The sequence below is a fragment of the Mustela erminea genome, chromosome 21 (assembly GCF_009829155.1).
Source record: "Mustela erminea isolate mMusErm1 chromosome 21, mMusErm1.Pri, whole genome shotgun sequence".
Taxonomy (NCBI): domain Eukaryota; kingdom Metazoa; phylum Chordata; class Mammalia; order Carnivora; family Mustelidae; genus Mustela; species Mustela erminea.
In genome coordinates this window covers 11,758,000-11,782,442 of record NC_045634.1, presented here as the reverse complement: position 1 = coordinate 11,782,442, position 24,443 = coordinate 11,758,000, and the positions used below count along the sequence as shown (strand labels likewise).

Below are 24,443 nucleotides of genomic sequence, written 5' to 3'. Positions count from 1 at the left end.
ATTCAAGCTAGAGTAGAGGCTATCTTAATTGGAGAGGTGGCAAATGAATTTAAAAGATAATTGTCCATAGTGGAAAATGGAAACAAAGAGTTGAAATTTTAAAATGCCTGTTAGCATTCCTGAGATTCCTTAAAGTTATCTCCGGAAAGTTTCTGTGTCTTTTTGTGTAGCCTTCAGATCCATAATCTGTGATGCCCTTTGGATACACTGTGTCAGATTATTTTGGGAATTTAGAGGCGATAACGGGAACAATACTGAGAGGAGGACTGTTTCCTAGATTCGGTTGACACTGAAGTAGTTTTATAGAGCCACTTCTCCCCCATGGACTGAGAAAACAAAACACATCAGCAAGAATCAGACACTCAGGCTAAATGGCAGCTATAATAGTCAATAATGGTCCCCTCTAACCTTTCACTTCTGAAGTAGGCAAAACTACAGTTGACCACGCAACTTCTCTAATACTGTGTATTCTCACTTTTTAGGGTTTTGTTTTTGTTTCTGATTTTTTTCATTTATTTGTTTGTTCATTTGTTTGTTTTTGGCTGTCTCTGCTCCCTGGTTAACTGGGCATAATCCCTGTCATCCTGTGTCAGTTAAACCCCAAGTTACATAATGTGTTTTCTGCCCTGACGGTATATGCCTTCCATGTCAGGGATGACTCCAGAGAAAGCAGTTAAAAACACAGCCTGGGGACGCCTGGGTGGCTCAGTTGGTTAAGCAGCTGCCTTGGGCTCGGGTCATGATCCCAGAGTCCTGGGATCGAGTCCCACATGGGGCTCCTTGCTCGGCGGGGAGCCTGCTTCTCCCTCTGCCTCTGTCTGCCACTCTGTCTGCCTGTGCTCACTCTCTCTCCCTCTCTCTCTCTGATAAGTAAATAAAATCTTTAAAAAAAAATTAAAAACACAGCCTGTTTTTGCTTTTCCAAACTTGCATTCTACCATTCCATGAGCCTTGGGCACTTTGGCTTCTCCAGTGTCAGTATGGTGTTTTAATAACTGAGAAAACAACAGAAATATGAAGAAAGGATGCTGTGAAAAATCACTCTCCAAACAGACTTGTATTGAAACTGCCTCAAATCTGAGTCACGGAAAATAAGAATTATTCGGGTAATGTGGCACATTACATTTAGTCAGAGTTACTCCTCTTCTTAACCTGATGGTATATTTTTCTCATTTGTCAGGTCGAAGGAATTCTGTGAGAATGTTGGGGTTCCTACCTTCCTCTGTTCATTGGGCAGGCTGGAAAAATAGCTGTAAAATGAAAAGAGTTCCAGATTGAAATGCATTTGAGGCTGACTTTTCCCTCTGGAGATGCACGTTTCCCTCATGTACTCCATCCGGGCTTTGAGTTTGGGTATCCGTTATTGGAGGCCTCATCATCTTCCCTTCAGAGGGTTTCCTTTTCACCTGAGCAATCATCAGTCAGGGAAAAGTCAGGGGCGTAGTTCAGCTGTGCAGTACATTGCATTGCCAAAAGGAGACAGAGCATTGCTCAGGCCCTGCGAGCTGGAGCAGCCTACAAAGCATTTCTGGCAGTGAGCCAAAGAGGTGATCCCTGCTCCAGGAAAAAAAAAAAAAAATCAAAACACAGTGACTTGGAGATTGCGGCTCTGTAACCCTTCGCTGGACTGATTCATACGGCAGCATTGACATTGAGTCTCAGGAGAACTGTTCTGTTCCTAGTCCAGCTAAAAATATCCAAATTTAGATTTATAATGACAGGAGCTGATAAATCTGCTGAGGAAATGCAAGCTGTGTCATTGTCTCGCTAGGAAACCTGTTCTGATAAACTGAGGGGGAGAAAGAAGTTGCCCAACATGGCATAGGCCCCAAGTGCCACTTCCCCCAGGACGGTAAGCGAAATGAGCATGTTTTCCTTGCCATCAAAGTTTCCTTTCTCAAACATAGTAGGAAGTAGGATGCACTAGATTAAAAAAGAATACAGAAAACATCTTTTTGATCAAAAGAATGACATGACATAAAGCCAAATCTTATCTGTAAAATATTTTTGCTTTTCTGTCAAGAAAGGAGCTCTCTTTTAAAATACACTTTGCTCCAGATAAAAATTCCACTTAAATAGCCCTGTATTTCAGTGGTGACCTGTGATTCAACCAGGATCTATTAATTTCTGGATTCAATGAGAAACAGGCTGTTTATGCAGTTTTGGTTGGAGTTCCAGATTCTAAGCCTTTTTTTTACTCTCTGCTGCTGAGCTGTGCTTTTTTCTTTTTATTTGGTCAACAGATTCTCAGATGGAGTGCGGCAGAATGTCCCTTCCGCACCCACTGGCTTGAGATGATTTCATAGAGACTTTAACTTTAACTTACTCAACATTCCTTGAGCACCTACTAGAAGTCAAGTATCATGATTAACGTTTTCTAAAATGAAGGGGGTATAGTGTACTAATAATGGAACAGATGGACGTGTAATGAACTCATTATAAATCAAATCATAAATGTAATAATTGACACGTGAACAATTACTGTGAGAAATGAACAGAGGAAATGTTTCTGCTGGGAAGACTGGGAAGCAAGAAGCATTTGTTACTTCGGATGATACAGTGAATGGGCCTTTTCTCTGGCGAGGGAGTATTTCTAACAGAACAGCATGGCACAGAGGTAGGAAACATGCTACCTGCCTTTGGGACTTAAATAAGATTATTTCAAGGGTTTAGATAAATTGCTTTCCCTCACTGGGTTTTTAGCTTTGCCAAACAACTTGCAAACAACTGCTACATTTGCTATAATTATTTTAGACCATTAACTCTGAAAATTACTGTTTGTATTGTTTTCTACCTTGGGCTTCTGCCCATTACAAGCTGGTGTCTAATGAACAGGTGAATGGTACAGACCTGGAGGTTTGCCCTTGTCCAACGCTTGATCCAGACTGAAAAATGTCACAGTGGCCTTCCCTAGAGAAACCTCGTGGACTTAAGCCTCAGTAATAATGTTCTAATGATCTACTATTCTATGTTGCCATTTGTCGATTTATAAAGTTGCGAAGCAAAAGCTAACAGGATTATCATTGTCTCCTTGAAAGAGGAGTAAAGACTGGAATTTTAATTTTATGCAGCATTTACTCAACACAGTTTTATGGATTCGAAAATGCTTAGGTCTTTCATTCTTCTGGCCCTACCATCTAACCTGCTTTTTTCGAGGTCAGGTAATAATTTGTAGGTTTGAAGCTCAATTTCAATAACAAGCCCCCCTCCCCAATCTATAGGAAATAAAGAGCTTAAATTTTGTGATTCAATGGGAAATGCAGTGTGTAAAGATTTCATGTAATTATAAAAATAATGTCACATAGATATGCATGTTGAAGTACTTAAAAGAAGTGGGAAGATGTCTACATTTTATCTTGAAATACTTCAACCAATAAGATGGGTTAATGGATGAATCGAGGGATAAGTAAATGGGTGAGAATGTGAATAGAACAAATATAGTAAAATGTTCATGGTAGAAGCAAGATGGGGGAACATGGGTATTGTTTATAAAATTATTTAAACCTTGTGGAATGTTTGAAATTTTTATAATGTTGGGAGAAGAAAGGTAAGGTAGCAGAGACCAAAACTGGTAGAGGCTTGTGGATAAAAATCATGATATGCTTACAACGAAGAGAAATTTCTCTAACGTATTAAAACATAAGCACTGATACAGAAATAGCTGTATCTGTGAGCCAGAGATATGGGGTCTTTCTTTACCATTAGCTTATGAATTTGTCAGATTATAAAAAGAGCATTCAAGGAGAAGAGTAGTTTCCTGTAAGTCCAGAACTTTAGTCCACTCAGCGATACATAGGTAGGTTTTTTTGCAGTTATTTTCAGTATATGAAATGTCTAAATTTTTCACACATAAGGCAATTTCTATCTTCTCAGATATTTCAACATATATTGAATGCCTCATCTGTTCCAGGGATGGTACCTGGCATTGAGGCTTCAGGGGTGAAGAACTTCAGAAAGTTTAACTTTAGGAAGTGGAAGAAGGTGATAATGATGTAATGGGATAAAGTGAATAGAGGTCTTATAAGGTGTTGTCATGGGTGTATTAGCTGCGCCATTTTGGGATCTTGGAAATGTTACTTACCCTCTTTGTGACAGTATTTGCATCTGTAAAACGTGGCTAATAATAACTCTTAAACCATTGTCTGTGAAATAGCAAGACCTAATGAAAGGTCCCTAATACCTTTTTATTTTTTATTTTTTTTTATTTTTTATTTTTTTTAAAAGATTTTATGTATTTATTTGACAGAGGGAGACACAGCGAGAGAGAGAACACAAGCAGGGGGAGTGGGAGAGGGAGAAGCAGGCTTCCCTCTGAGCAGGGACCCCGATGTGGGGCTTGATCCCAGGACCCTGGGATCATGACCCGGGGCAAAGGCGGATGCGTAACGACTGAGCCACCCAGGAGTCCCCCCCTTTTTTTTTTTTTTAAAGATTTATTTATTTGACAGACCGAGATCACAAGGTGGCAGAGAGGCAGGCAGAGAGAGAGGAGGAAGCAGGCTCCCCAATGTGGGACTCGATCCCAGGACCCTGGGACCATGACCCAAGCCAAAGGCAGAGGCCTTAACCCACTGAGCCACCCAGGCCCCCCAAGTCCCTAATACCTTTAACCTAGAGAGGGAGACCTAACTAAAACCAAAAGATGAACCCATTATAGCCATGAGATTTGCTTGACAGGTATCCTTCTTTTTCTCTCCCGCCACCCTTGTTGTTGCCCTGATACAGTTACAAAATCACCATCATGGAGTTGAAACAGACCTTGTCATGATAATGATAATGATGGTGATTCTTCTAAACACCAGGGCTTGGATTTGAACCCAGATCTGTATGACTGAGGTCCCCCTTGTTTTTATCCTACATTTACTCTGTGCCCTCTGGCTCATGACTTTTCAACCACTGGGTATATAAAAGATATAAAATTAGCTGCTATTCAAGCCACTATACTTTTTTTTTTTCCTTCTGTGTTAGCTGCTGTGACTGAAACTATTAGTTAAAAGTGAGGTTTGGAAAAGAGGCATGAATTTTGATTATTCAGTGCCCTGGTGAGAACCAGCCAAATCCAAATCCCATTATTTCTACAAGGGAGAAATGGAAGGGGAAAAAATAATCTCAGTTTGGGGGAATATTGGCTGAGAGTATAAGGCAGATTTAGATGTTAAATTTGATAGGGAGGTGCCAAATTTATCAAATGCCTAAATGTTCTTTTATGTTAAAAAAAAAAAAAAGAAGAAGAAGAAGTGGTGGGGACTCACTGTTAGAAAATTCTACGAGTCTTACACTGGCCAATTCACTAGAGTTTTTGTTCTGTCTGTTTTTGGCCAATTTTGCAAGGGGGACCCCAAGACGAGGTGAAATGAGACCTAGAGGCAATTTTTAGTGTAACACACACATAGCTACATGTTAGCCTGCCCTCACATGGTCACCTTCTTGCTACATCACAGAGATCAGCAACAACAAGCCTGCCTAGTATGTTTACCCGGGCCACGGGTCCCACACTTGCCTCGTCGGCTTTTTTTCAAGTAGTTCTTGCATTACCTGTTACCACCACAATCCCCTCTCTCCAATTGTTTTAGAGCTCAGAGCGTCGGGATACCTGGAGCAGCACCAAACAACAGAAAAATCACTTGAGCCACAGTGCAATTTTAATTTTCTAGCAGCCACATTTCAAAAATGTAATTTTATCCTGAATTATCATTTCTAGATGTAATTAACTTATTAGTAGTGAGACATCATATATATATGATGAAATCATATATATATGACATCATATATATATATGAAAAAAATATATATATATATATTTTTTCGTATTAGATGTTCACTATCCACTGGGTATTTTGCATTTATGTCAGATCCAGTTCAGGCAAGCACATTTCATGTGTGGAACAGACCTGTGGGGCCAGTGGTTCCCCTATGGGACAGCACAGGTCCACACTGGGAACATATCCCCTCTGTGTTCTTGGACTCTATATTCTATCACCTCGTCCACTTCTCCGTGGAGGGAACCCACCCTTTCCGTCCCATCGGAGAACATGAGGGTCTGGAGAGGATGTGACTTGATTACCTCAGCAAGGGTAAATCAGGGAATTTCACTGAAGGGAACTGCTGCCTCTTTTCTCAGGAAGATGAAATCATTATCATCTCTGTCATCCAGTTTCATACCTATATACAAGGCAAATAGAGACTCTACATCTCTATATAGCTATATATAGATACAGATACGATATATCCCTAAGTACATGTGGACTTGGCACGCAGCCCAGAACACAATACACTGAAAGTTCCGATTAAAGATAATAGGTAAATGAAATGAACATCTAATAAAAACCTGTTCGTATTTCTAAACAGAATTAAAAGACTAAAATTAGAACAGAACATAAGAAAGAATAGGAAAAAATTTGGGATAAATTACAACAGTGATGTGCAATACTTTATGATACTCAGGATATGATACTCAGGACAACTTAGAACACGGATAAATTATGACAGTAATTACTTCAGGTAATATTTCGTTACTTCCTAGTCTACCGTTACTTAAAAAGCATGGGCCTCAGGCACACGTCTTATCATACTAGAGCTCAATGCTTCCCGTTCTTTTTTCTTTCTTTGACGCTTCTACATTTTTTAATTTGTCACAGATTTCTGGCTGATGGGGCACAGAGATGAGGACTTGCCGGGGAGAGAGGGAGGTGTAGGATGTAGAGAATGTAGGAACAATCCTGTTGCTCTAAATGGAGACAGAGTTCTAGCATGGCAGGAAGCTTCTGAGGTGTTGATTTGAGCTGTGTGTCTTAGTAGAAATCTGTGCAGGAGAGAGACATGAGCCTAGTTTTGGGAAAATGTACTTTGTCATCATATATGTGAAGTCTTTTGAAGTTCTAGGACAGCCTGATATAAAAGGAGAAATTAATAAAAATGTTCAGTTTTTTGTATGCCTATAATACAGTCAAGTTCTTATTAATTTTTTAGCTCCTTGATTCATTCATCAAGAGTCCTTTAGGAAGCTAAACAGACAGAACTGGCAGGCCTGTCATTTGAATTTGTTGTTATTGTGGGTGTTTAGTTCCCTACAACAAAAATACCACATGGACAATAGACTTCCTGTCAAGCAGACAGGGTTGGAACCTGGTTTCTGCTACTTAGCTGTTCTGTGACTAGGAAACCACTAAATCTCTCTGAATCTCATTCTGTTTACATCTGTTAAATGTAAACACCATCTCACAGCCTGTGAGTAGGAAATGAAGGCATTTATCTAATTTGTCTGGGACAGGGCCTAGCAAATACTAGTTGCCCAGTAAATACCAGTGCCTTGCCCTTTACTCCTCTAAAAACTTCTTGTTGGCATTTTCTAGACATCACCCTGGTTTTTCAAAAAAGTTCTGTCCACACACAGACTGGATTTAAGTTAAAATTCCTAATCATCTTCTCCATTTTGTATTGATTAATACAATTAATCTGATTAGAGATATAAAACCATCAGTTGAATTTCTAAAAACACCACCACCACCACCTTAAAAGAAATAACCTATTAAGTACTCTATCCTGGTGCAGAGGTCTGATAACACAAGAGTGAATTATTAGTATAGCTTTTGCTCTAAAGGAGCCTTACATTATTAGTCTTGCCTGTGGATTAAAGTTACCAGACAATGTCAGGTCAGATTCCTATTGCTGAGCAGGGAACGGCTCAAGATCCCAGGAGAACATAGGAATAGCTCCTAATCCTCTCTTGATGGGTCAAGGAAGAATACCAGGTGCCACACTGAACAATAATGCCAGTAGTTCTGGTTAATCTATACAGCCTGATTTAGGTAAGTTCATGATTATCTGTAAGCTTCTTTGAAATATTGAGAATACCCTGTGACCCCAACGAACACTTTTAACAACTCAATTGTGAGCTACCTGGAGTACACCTGACCATGTTTTGTGAAGGGAGAGTGGGAGTAGAGAATGACATAATTAGATTTGCCTTAGAAACTGCAATGGCCATGTTGCAAACTAATTCAAGTGAGAAGTCATGGGAGGTTTGATGAAGCGTGACTGAGAATCAAGAGGAAGGGGTGGTCCAGTAGGGTCACTAATGACGGGTGAGATGGAGGATGTCAAAGAGAAGACATCTGTACTGCTCTCATCCATTAATCTCATTGGTACTTTTAACACCTATGGGGGTGGCGTGGTTTTATTCCAGGCCATCCTTTATGAGGTTGGGGTTTTCCTTCATGGCCGCTAAAGCCTTGGAGACAAATGAGTTTGTTCAAGAATGAGAAAAAAAGAGGACTAACAATGAAAAACGCTGAAAAGGAAGTTGCAAAGGAGATCCTCTTTCTTCTAAACCATTTCTTCCAGCTCCTTTGGATTCCTATGACCTTTGGCCAGCTGTTGAGGGAAAGTTCCTCTCTCTTATGAAGCCTGATCATCAAACCTGGGAGTTGAGTTTATTCTGCTCTTTTGAGTCACATTAGGCTGCAGTTTAATTTACTCTGTTTCCCCCAAATCTTGCATATCTTTGGGGACTTTCACAATGATTTTGATTTCTAGTCTAAAGATTGACTTTTAATAGCTCATTCATTGTCAAAGAAGTAATAATTTTCACAGTACTATACTCCAACTCAGTTGATGACCAAAACCTTTCCAAATGAATATCTCAACCCCAGACACCTGGGGACTCTTTTGTTTTCCTTCTCACCCTGTAGGCAAAGGGAATATGCCTGAAAACACACCTATATACTTTTGTAGTAAGATTTAATAAACATCGTAAGACAAGTGTTGTTCTCCCTGTAAGTAGTTATAATTTGCTGTACTTCTATTCTTATTCACTTATCTTGAGTTTGCATTAGGTATTTCTGGTTTGTATGTAATGATGTGTCTCTCAGTTGAACTTTAGAGATAACTTTCAGTCTTTGGAATTTTTTTCATAGTTTCAAAAAGCAAGACTTTTGAAAATTGTGTTAAAAGGTTTGTGTGGGTTTAAATTAAAAGTAACATAATTTACTGAGAGCAGCAGAGTACAGTTCATTTAAATTGGTGGAGACATACAGACTTCACTTTGGAATTCACTATAAATCAAAGCAGTAGAACAAAAAGCATTCACTGTTCCCTTGCTGGTCCTTTCAGAAAGGTTGAGAAGATTGAAAAGAGAATCCAAAACTTTACCCTCGATTTAAAGACGTTTGTTCAGGAAGTTTGTTCAAGAGAATATATCTTGCTCTACACATCATCAATAAGAAATAGATTTACTTAACTAAAAATGAATTCATTCGTTGACCCCCATCTACAAAGCCTTTACTTGAAACAGTTCTTTGATTTTTTATAGAAGTAGTATCTCACTTCTTAACAAAATAGTTTGTGCAGACTATGAGTAGTCTTTAGACTTGTAGTCTAAAAGAGGATTCTATTCTTTTTCAGTAAGATATGGATCTCATCTGTTCAACCATGAATGTATAAATTGACAGAAACAGAACAGAATTACAGTATATTCAGGAGATGCCATGGTTAGGGGTGTGAGCTTGGGGTCTTGGCCCTTCCATTTACTAGCTGTGTGACCTTGGGAAACTTACCTCTTTGAGCTTCCCTTTCCTCTTCAGTTCAGCAGAGGTAATAATGGTACTGTCTGTCAAAGTTGAAGTAAACAGCAGATGAGATAATGAGTGGTAAAGAATAAGAGAAGAAAGAAGCAATGTGTGTTGGATTCACTAGAGACATTTCTCACCCAGAACAAAATTCTCTTTACAATAAGAGAATATCCTTGCTTTTCCAAATGAAATTTGAATATGGTAAATGAAATGAAACATGAAAGGAAAATTAGGAGCTATGATATTCTAAGATTTAAAAACAAGTATAAGAATGCTCACTTTCAATTGTGCAAATGGACATATCTTTTCATGAGGTGTAGTGACCAATCAGACACATACATAACAATACACCACATTGAAAAGTACTGCAATTAAACTTGTCAAGGAAACAGACTTCCACTAATGTTATGTTGTGTTTGGATTTGGTATTCATATATTTTATCTATTCCTATTTCATTCCAGTGGGACATTATGGAGGAATTGCTCAGAGGCACTCAACTTCAGCATATATTTTTGGAGTATGTGAGAGAAAATCCCAAAGCTGGTTACTAAGAGGTTTTGAAAGTTGTATTCATCTTTATACCTCAAAGGGATAGCTATCAGAAAGGAAAAAAAAAAAAAAAAGACTTGTAATTTTCCAATAATAAGATTTATAGAATTACCAATGTTTAGTGAAGAGCCTTTGCTTTCCAACCTTGCAAATTACTCCCATTAGTTAATAAATTAATTAATGTTTCCTATCCAGAGGTGCTCAATGATGGTTTTAAAAATCACTAATGGGGATGTGGAGAGAATTGAAGCTTAGAATAAATGACCTATAAGGGACCTTCAAACTAAGATTTTTGTATTTTCAAGAATTATTTTCACTGTCATTTGACGTTCGAATCTAATCCCTTCTCTAGGGAACCGATTCGGATTAAAGAAATTTCAAAAATACCCCAGCAATCAATATCTAATTCATTTAAGTCCTGTTTCTTCCCAGGCCTGCTGGGTGTAAGCTTGGCGTTGCCTGCCATTTCTCTTACATTCAAGCACTTTGGGAAAGGAGCCATCTTTTTAGATCTATTTTCTCCCTGAAGCTTGGAAGCTGTATCTATATGAAAAGAGGTGACATACTAAGCCTAGTGTATTAAAACCTTTTCTAAGAGAATCAATATACCTTTGGAAAGGTTCATTTATATTTAAAGGAGAAAAGAGACAAAAGTATAAATGGATATAACATATCATGTAGAGCCTGAAGAATATAAGAAAGAACTAAGAAGTTATTTCTTGTTCTTATATTCCCAGCATCTGTTATTATTTGACTTGGAGGGATGTTCCAGATCTCTAATTGAATATGTTTTCTTTTTTTCTACGTAAAGACAAATTCTGAGATTTATTTTTTTGGTATTGGTTGCAATTATCTATCATCCCTGAAAATTCCTGTAATGACCAATGATGACATAGATCATAGGTTCTAACTAGTACAGGCTGTGTCAAAGAACCAGTAGGTTCGTTAGAAAACACGGACATGAATCCTTGAGTTCTTTATCTTCATGTTCCAATCAACAAAATGCATTAGCTAAATTACTTTTTTCTACTATTTTCAGTGAATATGTTGTGCTTTTATTTACAATTTTTTTAAAAATTTTAGTAGCTTGAATATCTGAATTTTTAATTTTGTTTTGTGTTAGAATGGTTGTAGTTAGTACCTCTGGGCACAAATAAGATACTAACAATTTGTGAGCCAGTGAAACCAATAATTATTGTATAATTAATATTATACCATTAACGTAAATGAACTTGTTGTATGCAAAACACCTCAATATTCTCACACATATTGGTGGTTTTCAAAAATCAACACAAGGTGAGCCAGTGCTTACTTATGATAGACAATTGTGTATCACTTCTTTTCTCTTTGCTAAAGAAACCTCTCACTTCAACCTCAAAGGTGTTATACTTGTCTCCTTTCACCTTGGTAGAACAATCATACACTTTATAATTTCACTTTCTAGCCATCAAGCACAATAAAATGGAGCAGTTTGTGCTTTTCACTATCAGGGTTCTCCCACTTATAGCTTAGCAAACCATGGGCCACTATCAAAGCTGGAGAAGGTCATAGTTGAGAAGACTTGGTGGTAGATGTTATTTCTGTAACCTATCTCAAAGTCAGTTATGCCCTTTTAATAGGTGATTTGTCTGGGGGAATTCAGTTTAGAATGATAAGCAAAGATAAGTTTGATACTACTGGTAATGGGTAGATGTATTAGAGGAAACTGAGATTTTTAAAACTTACATATTCTCTTTTCTAAACATACCATTGGCTGGGTTGTGAGGTTACCTGACAAGTGAGCAGTAGATGCCATATGGAGCCCCAGACTTCTGGCATGGACAGTTGGATCTATCAGACTGGGGGCTGTCTGGCTTCAAAACCCACATGCCATCAGACTGAAGTTCATCATGGTGAAGCACAGAAAAAAATCAGCTGAAAGGCAGAGAAGTCTAATCAGTAGGGTAGAATGTGGCACACATTGTCTGGGAAAATGGACAACAGATGGCGGTAAGGGTTCCACAACATGGAAGTCTGGAAAGATACAAGAAGGTGCCCTGATAGGCAGAAATGAAGTAGACATATTTGGAGAGACAGGCAGGTTTATTATAAAGAGAAAGGACTCTAGAATAGGACTAAGATCCCATGGACAGACTCTAGTCTTAGCTGAGTGATTTTCAAGGGCAATGCTGGACTTCAGTACTAATCAGGATAAGATTTATAATATCCGACATAGTGCTAAGAACTTTAGAAATTATTTTATTCTCCTAACTATGAAAGGCATACTAATGGTCTTTTCATTCAACAGATGAAGAAACCAAGCCACATGGAAGTTGTTACTCACCTAGAGTCAGACAGATAATAAGTAAGAGAATCAGTATTCCTACCCAAGCAATCTGACCTCAGAGTTCTTAGGGATTTGTGTGATACTCTGGCAGCTAGGTTATGAAAGCTTTGACTTCAACACATTTGAATAAAGGGCCCACAGCTGATACAAAAAATGCACAAGACAAAGTTCCATCATTAAGGTCAAAGTGCAGGATCAGACTGGGTCTAGTGGTGGAGTAATCTGGGATGAGCTTTTGGCCAAGAGCTTGTTACCATCTTTCCTGGCCACAAACAAAACTGGTTCTAAAGGATGGTGAACTGCTAGATACTCAGGAGAGGCAATTGACGATTACAAGAAAGAGAAGGAGAAGAAGTAGAAAAATACAAATATCAAGAAAAATCAGGCCTAGCAGATAGCAGGCACTTAATAAATGTACGTGAACAAATAAATGAAACAGAACTCCACATTTTCAGGCAGCTATCATTCTCAAAACTTTTTCGGTAAATGATACTTATTGCAAGAAAAATCAACCTCAGTGGGTTTTAAGGAAGATATTGTCTATACCCTATCTGTCTATTCAGAAATGGAAGGGAGATTTACTTTTTACTCTATTCTTTTTTCTGCTTTTATGCCTTTTTAAAATCATGTTCATATTTCACTTAAAAAATCGCAATAGGAGAGAGAGAGTCTTTCCTTTTTGTGACTTAGCCTGAATCCCGTGTTTTCTGCAGCTTTCCTACATCTTAACTGCATAGGAATTTAGAGACCTAACCCACAAAGATTCAGTGAACCTAATCATCTTTCCTAGACCTGCTTTAGTAATCTAGCAAAGGCATTAAGATTAGAGACCTATTTCCCACTGTCCTTAAAACTATGTAAAAAAAAAAAAATACACAAGAATTTCTACTTCAAGGCACCTGAAGACCTTTAATTGCCCCAACTTAAGAGATACCCAGCATCCTAGGCTAGTCTATAGCTTTGTCCCATTATTTGAACTTGTGCTTGTATGCGTTTGAGATATTTTCCCCATTATCTGTTATTATAGTTTCCCCACTACAATTCATTGCACAGTGCTTCTTAAGGGAGTTGCTTAATACATTTCAATCTTAGAAACCAATTCTGAACTGCATTTTCCTATTGAATATATCTGGCACATTCTTGATCTAGTGAGAATAGCCTATGCATATTACACTGAAGTAACATAGATGGGCTATCATTAGTAGAAGGGGGTTGAGTAAATGTTGATATTGAAGAAGATTCATGAAATATTTGAACACAGTCACAATCCATACCCAATTCTCAATGGTTGTTTTTTATAGACCATGAAATCATAGCTAAAGTCAACTCTGGTTCTGCCCTAATGGAGAGGAACAGTGGCACAAATAATCCTAAACCATAGATAATTCAAATGCATTTCTACTTGGCTTTTGAATGCTTTTTATGATAATTTTCACAGCACATTGCCCTTCTAATTATGTTTTGTTTTGGGTAATATTGAAATTAACTTGTATTTAGTGATTATGTGCTATCTGATTGGATTAGAGGGGAGCCCCAGGAGTGTGTTAGAAAACCGGCTGTGTATGATCCTCAGTACTTTACACAAGGGCAGTCCCAACAGTTAAAAGGCTTATAGAAATGGAAATGCTCTGACTAGCAGGCAGATAGCTCCAGGATCTCAGTTGCATGAAGTTTTTTCTTCTTTTCCTTCTCTTTTTTCCCCCCTTTGGAGGCATGGAAAGTAACTCAAAAGAAAAGGAGAAATCTGGGTACATTAGCACTAGGCTTTGGATAGTAAAGAGTCCTTAGACCTGGGTAGCCTCAGAGAGTGGTAGCAAAAGCAGTCTAAGCAGTCAAGCCTGTAAGTAAGGCAGTGGGTCAGAATGAAGTAACAAGCAGAGAGGCCTTGATAAGTAGTTTCTGTAGATCCAAGCAAGGCACTTGCTTAAAGGCTTAGCATGCAATCAGACATCCACAATTCCACAAAAACCAAGGAACAGGGAACCACCCAGACGTTCTTTGTAGTGGTGCAAAGGGGCAGTCACAGAGAAGGACCACTCATAAGGCAAGATTCTACCCAAGCCAAGCAGAGTAGGCAGAACAGCCACTCATCACCCTTAGCAAGACCAGAGCCAAAGAGAAAACCAAAAATGTAAGTGGCCGCCTGCTTATTTGATTGAAGACAATACCAAAAGCACTGGAGTACCATCTTTAAGACACTGTCGTGTTTGTTAAAATAAAGCCTCAGACCCTCCCAGAAAAATCACTGTGAGGAAAATGTTGGAGAAGAAGGAAAGTGCTTGTACAGCAGGCCTTGGGGCCACCATCTAGAGACATAGCTTTCAATTTAAATTCTTTCCAGTGCTGAGAACAAGACTGGATTTAATCCCTGCGTTCTTCAAAATCCCTTTTGAAACACTGGCCAGAGGAGGCCATCCCTCCCTTTTGTTGGTTTCCTCTGGTACTCCTAAGGATTTTCAGTTTTTTTCCACAAATATTAATAAAAGAAATAAAAAGGAAATAAAATAAGAGGAGAAACTAGGTATGTATGACAAGTATAAGATAACTCTGGTTTAGGTTTCCATGAGCTGACACTGATAGATTATTCTTGGCTGTCGGGAGTGCTGGTTGAGAAGGGTTCAGCAGCTGAGAACACCATAATTGATTTGGCAAATGTCTGCTCAAGTGAAGAAAAGGGAGTGTTGACAAATTGGCGTCATCTTAACCCCTCTTCACTTTTTTCCTGAAGAGCCAATACAAATTACATATCACTTTATTTTAGTTTGCTTTATTACATAATTATCATTCGAATGTAAACTCCACAAGAGCAGAAACCCTGACTTGTTCCTTGGCATCTAGAATAGGACGTGAAATGTGGTAGGTGGTCAGCAAGGATTTGCCTGACTTTCCGCCCTCATTTAATATGGATCCTGTCTCTGAAGTTGCAGATACCATTCTGCGGTACCAGCAGAAGTGATTTCCAGTGTTTGCTAAACCTGGAAGGAATTATCATTTTTTTTTCCTATCTATGTAGCAGCATCAAATTGGGAAATTGGGCACTGGGTTTTCATCTGAGAGATATGCCTCTTCTGCATCCAGCAGCAAAAAGGTGGTGATTGACACCATGAGAGAGGCTTTTCTGCCAACTGGAGAAAAGGCGTTACCCACGATAGGCCTGTGCTGTAACTAGTATTTTTGCCATCACTATATTAGAGTAGTCACGTGTGCTCACAGCACCTCCATTCCTCCTTCACTCTCCCATTGAAGAGTGAAGCCTTCACTTTTGAGCCTTCTCTCCTCACTCTCCCTTTGTCAGCCATGTTAGAGCTCTCCCTAGCTACCACCAGGAAGACTGTTGTAGCCCTTTGTAATTCCTGTGTAGGAAGGATTCCCCACCTTGTCTGTTTACCCCATGTGGCACACCTTCCACCTGTTTACTTTTAGTTTGTTTTCTGTGAACTTGAACTTTCTAGAACACATGAAAGTACTGTTGAGTTTCTTCTTCTTCTTTTTTTTTTTTTTAAGATTTTATTTATTTATTTGAGAGACAGAGATCACAAGTAGGCAGAGAGGCAGGCAGAGAAAGAGAGGAGGAAGCAGGCTCCCTGCTGAGCAGAGAGCCCAATGTGGGGCTTGATCCCGGGACCCGGAGATCATGACCCGAGCCGAAGGCAGAGGCTTTAACCCACTTAGCCACCCAGGTGCCCCGTTGAGTTTCTTCTTAAACTTGTGATATTTCTTATGTTGTAGGATAACCTCAGGAGACATTAAATTCTAAGTATTTGATGCCAATATGATATATCGGGTTCATTTTTAAAGCATTAAAAGCCTTTCTATTCATGTTGTTTCACCTTTCAGAGGAATTCAGAGCTTTTTATTGAAATAAGACGTTTTATAACCATGTCAAGTTACTTTGAGGGAGAAGTTAACTGACTGAGCCTCAGCCAGACCTGGAATGTTTGATGCCAGTCATCCCAAAAGGGCTCCACCTGATGTACATGCCACCTGAGCACTTTTGCTCAACAATGGCCTTTCCTCTCCTGTGCTATCATTGGCCCTAGACCGGAGGCATGGAAGTTCATTACAAGACACACAAATACCTAACCACTACATGTGCATGTCTTCATGTACCCATGAATCCATTCTGATTTTTTCCTCTTTCTCTCTCCTTTGCTCACCCCATTACAAAGAGGAAAACCTAGTCTTCCTTTTTCTATCCTAAGATCCACATCTCAGAGAAAGTCAGTAAGGCTGTTGAAAACACCCTCTTGAGAATTGGGATGTCTTTCTTATTTTTGACAGTTTTTAAGGTGTGTGTGCACGTGTGTGTACATGTGTGTCTCCAAGGCAGGGAAGTGGTAATAGTGTGTTTGACAAGGCTCAGTCAGGCAAAACACTCCTGGCGTTATTCATATTTTATTGTAAAACTGAGGCATGGGTAGGCAAATTGATATTGTCTATATTGAGTAAGTCTCTGATGCACTGATTTGTTTACCCGAATTAAGCAGACATAAAGTGACTGACAAAGAAATACAAATACATGACAAATACATAATGAAGCATGCATAAAATAATTGACAAAGGGATATACTGCAGTTTCGTTTGGGGGCCAATAATGGCATACTATGAGTGGTTGTCAAGCCTATCTTTACGCTTTCATTATATTGCTGGCCTGGCTGCAAAAAAAGAAAGGACGGCCTGACCTATTTGCTAGTAAAAGAATTCATTCATCCTCCACAATGGTTCTAAAAACATGAACTTCTCAGTAAATTCCGATATAGCTAGTGATCATTTTCAGGATACAGTGAAGAAGGGCTCATGGTAGCACTGGTTTCCCAAATGCCAGTTACTTACTTAAATGTTTCCAGGTCTTCCTTCTCCTCAACTCACATGGCTACTCTGTCCTTCTTCCTAATAATGTTGATCTACTTAAAAACCAAAACAGAGGATCATAGAGAAAGAGAGGGAAGAATTAAGACAAAATCAGAGAGGGAGATGAACCATAAGAAACTCTTAATCATAGGAAACAAACTGAGAGTTGCTGGAGCAGAGGTGGGGGGGGATGGACATTAAGGAGAACACTTAATATAATGAGCACTGGGTGTTATATAAGACTGATGAATCACTGACCTCTACCTCTGAAACTAATAATATGCTATATATTAATTATTAATTAATTGAATTTAAATAAAAATAAATTAATAAATAAATAGTAAAACAATAACAGTAGCAAAAAAAATAACGTTAATTTACCTGGCTGTCATATCAAAATTAAGGGCAAGTGGGAGAAGGAGTTTTGTGCTTAAGTAAAGTTGTCAGTTTCTATAATAGATGGTAGGTTCAGGCCTGAACATGTCACGTGACCTTCTAGCAGCAGTTCAGCTATCAATTTCTTTGCTTTGCTTCAGACCACTCACCTGACTTGTTACGTCTTTCGCTTTGAGGGCTCTTGATCCGTTGATCTTCTGTCCTGCCGGGCCACTCCATGTCAATGCTGGGTCCAGTAGTTCCACCCATGATTCTTCTCAAATGCTAGGAACATAGATGTGGACCAACTTCAAGCCTTAGGGATCATCCCAGGCCATAACGTCCTCTTGAGCCTTAATCTAATGTTAATATCAAAACGATTTGATGACAGTTTAGGAAATCTTTAGGCTAATCATTTATGTATTTTTTCCTTATCTCTAAACTCCCTTGGCCTTGTCCAAAGTGTAAGCTCCTTTTGGTTAGCAAACTTCAAATTTCATCTCCTTTAGTTCTGCCATCCCCACTCTCACTCTCCACAGCTGACCTAGCCCCGTGCCTGTTGGGTTATTGACAAATCGTCCACATTCTCAACATTTCTCCCTATATTGGAAACGTAGGTCCTCTTTAAGGGCTCTGGTTCCCTGTAGCCCAAGTTCCTTATCCCTAGCACACATACACATTTGTGACTAGAGGATAGGAGTGGTCCATAGGGGGTGATTAGCCTGGCTGCCTCCTCCTTGCCCATTAGAATTTTCAGATATTTGCCAAAGTATCTGAAGTATGGTCATGTTCTTCCCAAATTGTTCTCTTTGGTAGATCTTGCCACTGGGCTACATATAATTTATCCCTCCTCATAACTCACATTTATGGCCCTGGAAATGTCCTTCTTGGATGGTCATGAGTGAATTAGGCAATAGGTCCATGGTCTTACTTGGAGCTACTTTTGTGTTTCCTCATTTCCTTGGAATGACCCATTACACAACCTAACTTTACAGCTCCTGGATCCTGGCTCTTCTAGGAACCTTTGTCACCGTATGTCCACAACAATCTATTTTCTCAGCTGCATCTCTTATGCTCTCTCAACAAGAACCTCTCATCTTTCCTCTCGAGCCTACCTGCTCTTTGACCCCTTTTGTACTCCCGGTCTTGAGTCTTTTCAAGCTCCTTTAGGCTTTATCTTCAGGACCTTGTGGTCACTCATTTGAATTTCTCCTTCATCAGCTCCCTTGAGTTTTCAACTCCTTCTCTTTACAACCTCCCGAGTCCTGGATCAGTTCTCTTACTGACTTTTGTTACTCCTAGAGCCTGTCATAGCTGGTGTAATGAAGGACAGCACCAGAATAAATTATTTATCTTGATAGCATGTACTCAACATTGCATCCCAGGGCTATTGGACGGGTCCTGGAAGTCCATGCAGCCCATATAGCTCACACCGTGCCTCAGAGCCTGAACGACCAGCACTGAGAATGACTGAGTCCCCTAACTGGGAAAGGGTGATGAATGAAGCTGTTTTAAAAATGTCTGTTTACATGTGCCCATACATAGTAGATAATTTTATAGGGATGAGCAAATGTGATTTTCTCTCATATACAAATTGGTGGAGAGAGATTTAGCAGAATTTCTGGGTTTTTTTCTTCCATTTTTGATTTAGTTTGCACTTTTCTTCTTCTCATTCCCTACATCAATATGAGCCTCACCTCATAAACATACACCCAGAAAAAGTATGTCAATAGCCTAGAAAATATCTGGGATTTTTTCCCAAAATTCGTGTACTTAAAGAGGCATACAAATTCATACGTATATACATATATATGTAATAAACACTCATTTCTATATATATATACATACATACAGGCATGTATATGTATACATATGCATTCATACATACATACATACACACTATAGATATATAGGCTTTTTGTTCATTGTTTTAAAAGGTGAGATCATAATATACACATTTTTAGATCGGAAACTAGCTCTTGTACCTCCCAAGTCCAGTGCTCTTTCAATCATACTACATTGAGTCCCATAAATTAGTAGAAGAGGCTAGTCTGACAATACTTACAACTTAATGTGAGAATATGCTACAACGTAAGATAAATGTTCAGGACTGAGATAGGGAGGAAATGGAGATGAGCAAGAATTCAGCAAAGTTCCTGTTAATGGTTCAGGGGCTGTGTGGATAGACCAAACTGTTTTTATTGAGCCAAATTTATCAACCAGTGGAGACTCATTAAGACTCCCAGAGTTTGAAGGGGCATCAATAAAAGAGAGAAATTTGTATTGAAGAGCTATGTAAGATATCTTAGGAGAGGAATTCTCTCCCCATCTTAATAGAGCTCTTTTCTTGGAGAAAGCCATGGGTAGGCTGGGCTTGGAGATCCTCCCCAGGCTCTAAAGCACATCTGGAAAGGCTCAGCTTTCAAATTGGAGCTCCTTGAGCAGTGCTGGAATTATTTGTATGGAGTGTTAGAAAGCTGTTTCCCAAGATGATAAAACTCGTGGCAAAATAGGAGAACCTTCATGTTTTTAGGGGGAAAAAAAAAAAGCACACTTTTACGTCACATTTCTAATGGGGCATATATGGATCTCTTTGTCAAGAGTTCTCCTCTGCCAGATTTTTGTGCACTTGGTGAATGTCTTTTGTCCCCAAAGTACGCTGAGTACTGGCCCTTTCAGTCAACAGATAATTCAGAGGCACGCCAACATTAAGCTAGGTACTGAATAAAGGGAGAGAAAGTATGGTTGCTTGGGCCTCCCACATCCAAGTGGGGCATGTGCCACCGAATATCCCGTGTGCTAGTCCCTCCAGATAATTCAGGGCGGACCTTTTGACCTTCACTGACAAAATAGCGAGGAATGAACAATTGTTCCTTCAAGCTAGCTAATTCTTTGGTTATTATGAAGCTGATTGCATCTTTTGTATGCATTCTGAAGACTCCAGAGAGAGTCCTTGAAGATGTAATTCCACCAGAAGAGCTTTGCTCCAGACCCCTGGAGACACCCCACAACAAGGGCTCTTCAGCTCTGTCATTATGCGATGTGCTTTCACATTACGGGGCACCCGACAGTTGAATAGAAAATTGCTTTTGGTGCTGGATTTTCTGTGACAGTTCAGAAACAGTACTAGGTTTCAGGCCTTTATTGTGTATATCATCTTTTCCTTAACATGCTCCGTATCCTTATGCATATAATTATAATAGTATTTTTTTTTCCTCTGCACACCATACAGGCATTTTTCTGCTATAGTCACCTTGCTGGTCATGTTATTATCCTCACTTCAGAAAAGAGGTTCAGAGAGTTGAGAGAGTTCCCACCATGTCACAGAACTGTAAGAAGCAGAGCAGGAACGAAGCTCAGATCTCTGTGTCTCCAAAGTCAGGGTTGAGCCCCCTGGCTGTGCAGTACCCCACAGCTCAGGATCGAAAGAGAATCAGGATATGGGGACTAAGCTGGGGCAGGGGTGTATTCTGCTGGGTCAGTTTTTAAAGGACAGCCTCATTTTCCAAAGCTGAATATTAAATGTTTACAGCAGGTACTTGATGCTAGTGCAAATATACCTCCAAGAGCTGGGATTTTCAGTGCTTGCTGTTCCCACACAAATACTATGAGCAACAGTGGGAAGGCAGAACAGGTTGGCTTTTTAGGGAAAGAGACAGTTTGGAAAAAAAAAAAAAAGAAGAAGAAGAAGAAGACAGAAAGTGAAACTATAATTCCCAGTCCCGACAGAAAATACCTCTAGGGTAATTATGGCTGATCTGTGGCTTGTTTCTTGGGTAATCAGATAACCCAGCTTTCAGTGAGTGTCAATTTCTCTGCATCTCTTTAGTTAACTCTTTCTAAGTGTAGGTGGACTGTCCAGATAAAGTGGCCTAAATTCATGCTGAATGAGAAAAAGTCTCTCATGAGACCATGTGCCACAATATAAATACTCATTCACGTTTAAATATAACCATTCTATAGCTCTTATATTTGTTTAACACTTGTTTTGCATGAAGTCTCCTTTGCAATAGATTCCTGGATGACAGATGTTATCATGTCAGTATTTCAAGAAAGGAGAGCCAGCACGGGGTGCCTGGGGTGGCTCAGTCGTTAAATGTCTGCTTTCGGCTCAAGTCATGATCCCAGGGTCCTGAGTTCAAGCCCCACTTTGGGCTCCGTGCTCGGCGGGAAGCCTGGCTTCTCCCTCTCCTACTCCCTGTACCTGCGTTCCCTTTCTCGTTGTGTCTCTCTCTGTCAAGTAAATAAAATCTTTTAAAAAAAAAAAAAGAAAGAGAGAGAGAGAGAGAGAAAGGAGAGCAACCTCAAAAAGACTAAGTGACCCTTGAGAGCTTCCCTATTGACTCTCTGACAGAGCTGGGGATTAAATGACCCTCAGGTGACACACCGTGTGTGCAGTTTCTCTGAATTTCTCACATGTGACTTCATTACACTCATTAGAGGAGCATGTCAGCATTAACTGAGGAATGTGTCCTGATCGATGTCTGCCCATTCTCTGGATAATTACTACTGTTTGGTAAAAGATTAGGAGTTCTGAGGTCACTTCCCTGGTAATGAAATCAACTGTTTGGTTGATGTTAACATTACACAGTCAATGCCTGAATACTTCCTTAGCCCCCCACTCTCTACCCTTAACCCTGAGTCTCCCTTCATCTTTCTAGGTTTCTGAACTATTATATATTAGCCAGGTATCTGAATGAACTAATTCCATGCAGTAACCATGTGCTCTGACAAGAGTCCAATGACTTAGAGGCCCCAAGAACAAGACACTCAATAGCATTATCCTCTTTTGACATGACATATGTGGGTGTTAGTGGGAGATGCAATTAGTTTATTTAGAAAGAAATATCAAAGTATTGAAAAATGCTCCAATGTAACCAGAAGCAACATTTGTTTTCCAACTTTAATTTTACTATAAAGACAAAAATTACTAATCATTACTCCATCTCAACTGTTTTTACTTTTTGGGAAATGGGAGATCAGTGAGCGAGGATCTGGCATGGGTGTGTGTGTGTGTTTGCCTGCGGGTTTGTGTGTTAATTATCTAAGAAAGGCGAATGCTCAAGTGAAGGGAAACAGATAACGATTCATAGTGATTACAGAGCTGTGTTTGCACTGCTGCCAACTCTTGGGGAAAATTTCGTATCTGCTGCTACAGAAAAAATACTGAAAAACATCAGTGAAACCTACAAATGAAATCCTGAAAACTATAAAGATTTATGTCTCTTGGCAATTCAAAATAGGGACAAGTATCATTATTTATGAAGACTAAATGTTTGCATTTCTATGCTACCGTATTTAGTAGTAATAATTATTCCCATATAGAGTTCATATTAATCCTGACCATGCTAATTCAGAACGTGAGCTGTTATTTATCTTTGTCTGTTTATGAAGTCAATTTGTTAGGCAAATGAATGTAATTTGCTTACTGTCATTCAGAAACCAGCAATCCTCTAACATTTTAGAAGCATCTGTGTACAAGCGGTACTTTAATTTTATTCAAAATATTCTTCTTTACTTGGCCATTAGTATGTTAACTTCAAATGCAATATGTTTATACCGAAATCTTCAATTTCTAGGATAAACCAGCATCTCCTGTTTACTCTCTTGTTTTTGTTGATATAACTATCCGCCCCCATCTTGGAACTTCAAATTCTTCCTTAATGACTCTTCTTCCTTAAAGACTCCTCTCATGTTATTTATTCTGTCAAAACATCAAGAAACTCTGTCTTTCTAGTATGTTTTGCAACTATCTTTTTAGCTTCGTTTCTAGTGTCACCATCTCAGACCGCTACGAATCCACTGGACTTCTTTTTCATCTCCCTGCCTACCATTTTTCTTCCTCCAGTCCATCCTATGCATCAAAGTTCCTCTTTCTTTGGCAAAACCATTTAATAGGTACCAGAAGTACAGACGAATTATAGGTTAAAATTTTAAAATATTGTTCACTCTGGAAAACAGCATGGAGGTTCCTCAAAATGTTGAAAATAGAACTGCCCTATGACCCAGCAATTGCACTACTGGGTATTTACCCTAAAGACACAAACGTAGTGATCCAAAGGGGCACGTGCACCCGAATGTTTATAGCAGCAACGTCCACAATAGCCAAACTATGGAAAGAACCTAGATGTCCATCAACAGATGAATGGATCAAGAAGATGTGGTATATATACACAATGGAATACTATGCAGCCATCAAAAGAAATGAAATCTTGCCATTTGCGACAACATGGATGGAACTAGACTGTATCATGTTTAGCGAAATAAGTCAAGCAGAGAAAGACAACTATCATATGATCTCCCTGATATGAGGAAGTGGAGATGCAACATGGGGGGTTAAGGGGGTAGGAAAAGAATCAATGAAACAAGATGGGATTGGGAGGGAGACAAACCATAAGTGACTCTTAATCTCACAAAACAAACTGAGGGTTGCTGGGGGGAGGGGGGTTGGGAGAAGGGGGTGGGGTTATGGACATTGGGGAGGGTATGTGCTTTGGTGAGTGCTGTGAAGTGTGTAAACCTGGCGATTCACAGACCTGTACCCCTGGGGATAAAAATATATGTTTATAAAAAATAAAAAATTTAAAAAAAAAAGAAAAAAAATTTTTTAAATATTGTCATAATTTTTAAAATAATAGTAAATAAAAGTAGTAGTAGCAATTATGAATAATTAGTTCATTATAATAATGATAGCAATGATAATGATGAAAAAATTATATCAGGAGAGGAAGAGAGAATTTTTACATGAGAATGTAGATAACCAGATCTCATG

The 24,443-nt window shown here is 39.1% G+C and overlaps 1 protein-coding gene across 2 annotated transcripts in view; it reads left to right on the top strand.

The window, feature by feature from the left end:
- Nucleotides 1-24,443, top strand: part of NRG1 (neuregulin 1) — a 1,102,231-nt gene that overhangs the window by 331,903 nt on the left and 745,885 nt on the right. The gene's annotated exons all lie outside the window — the stretch shown is intronic.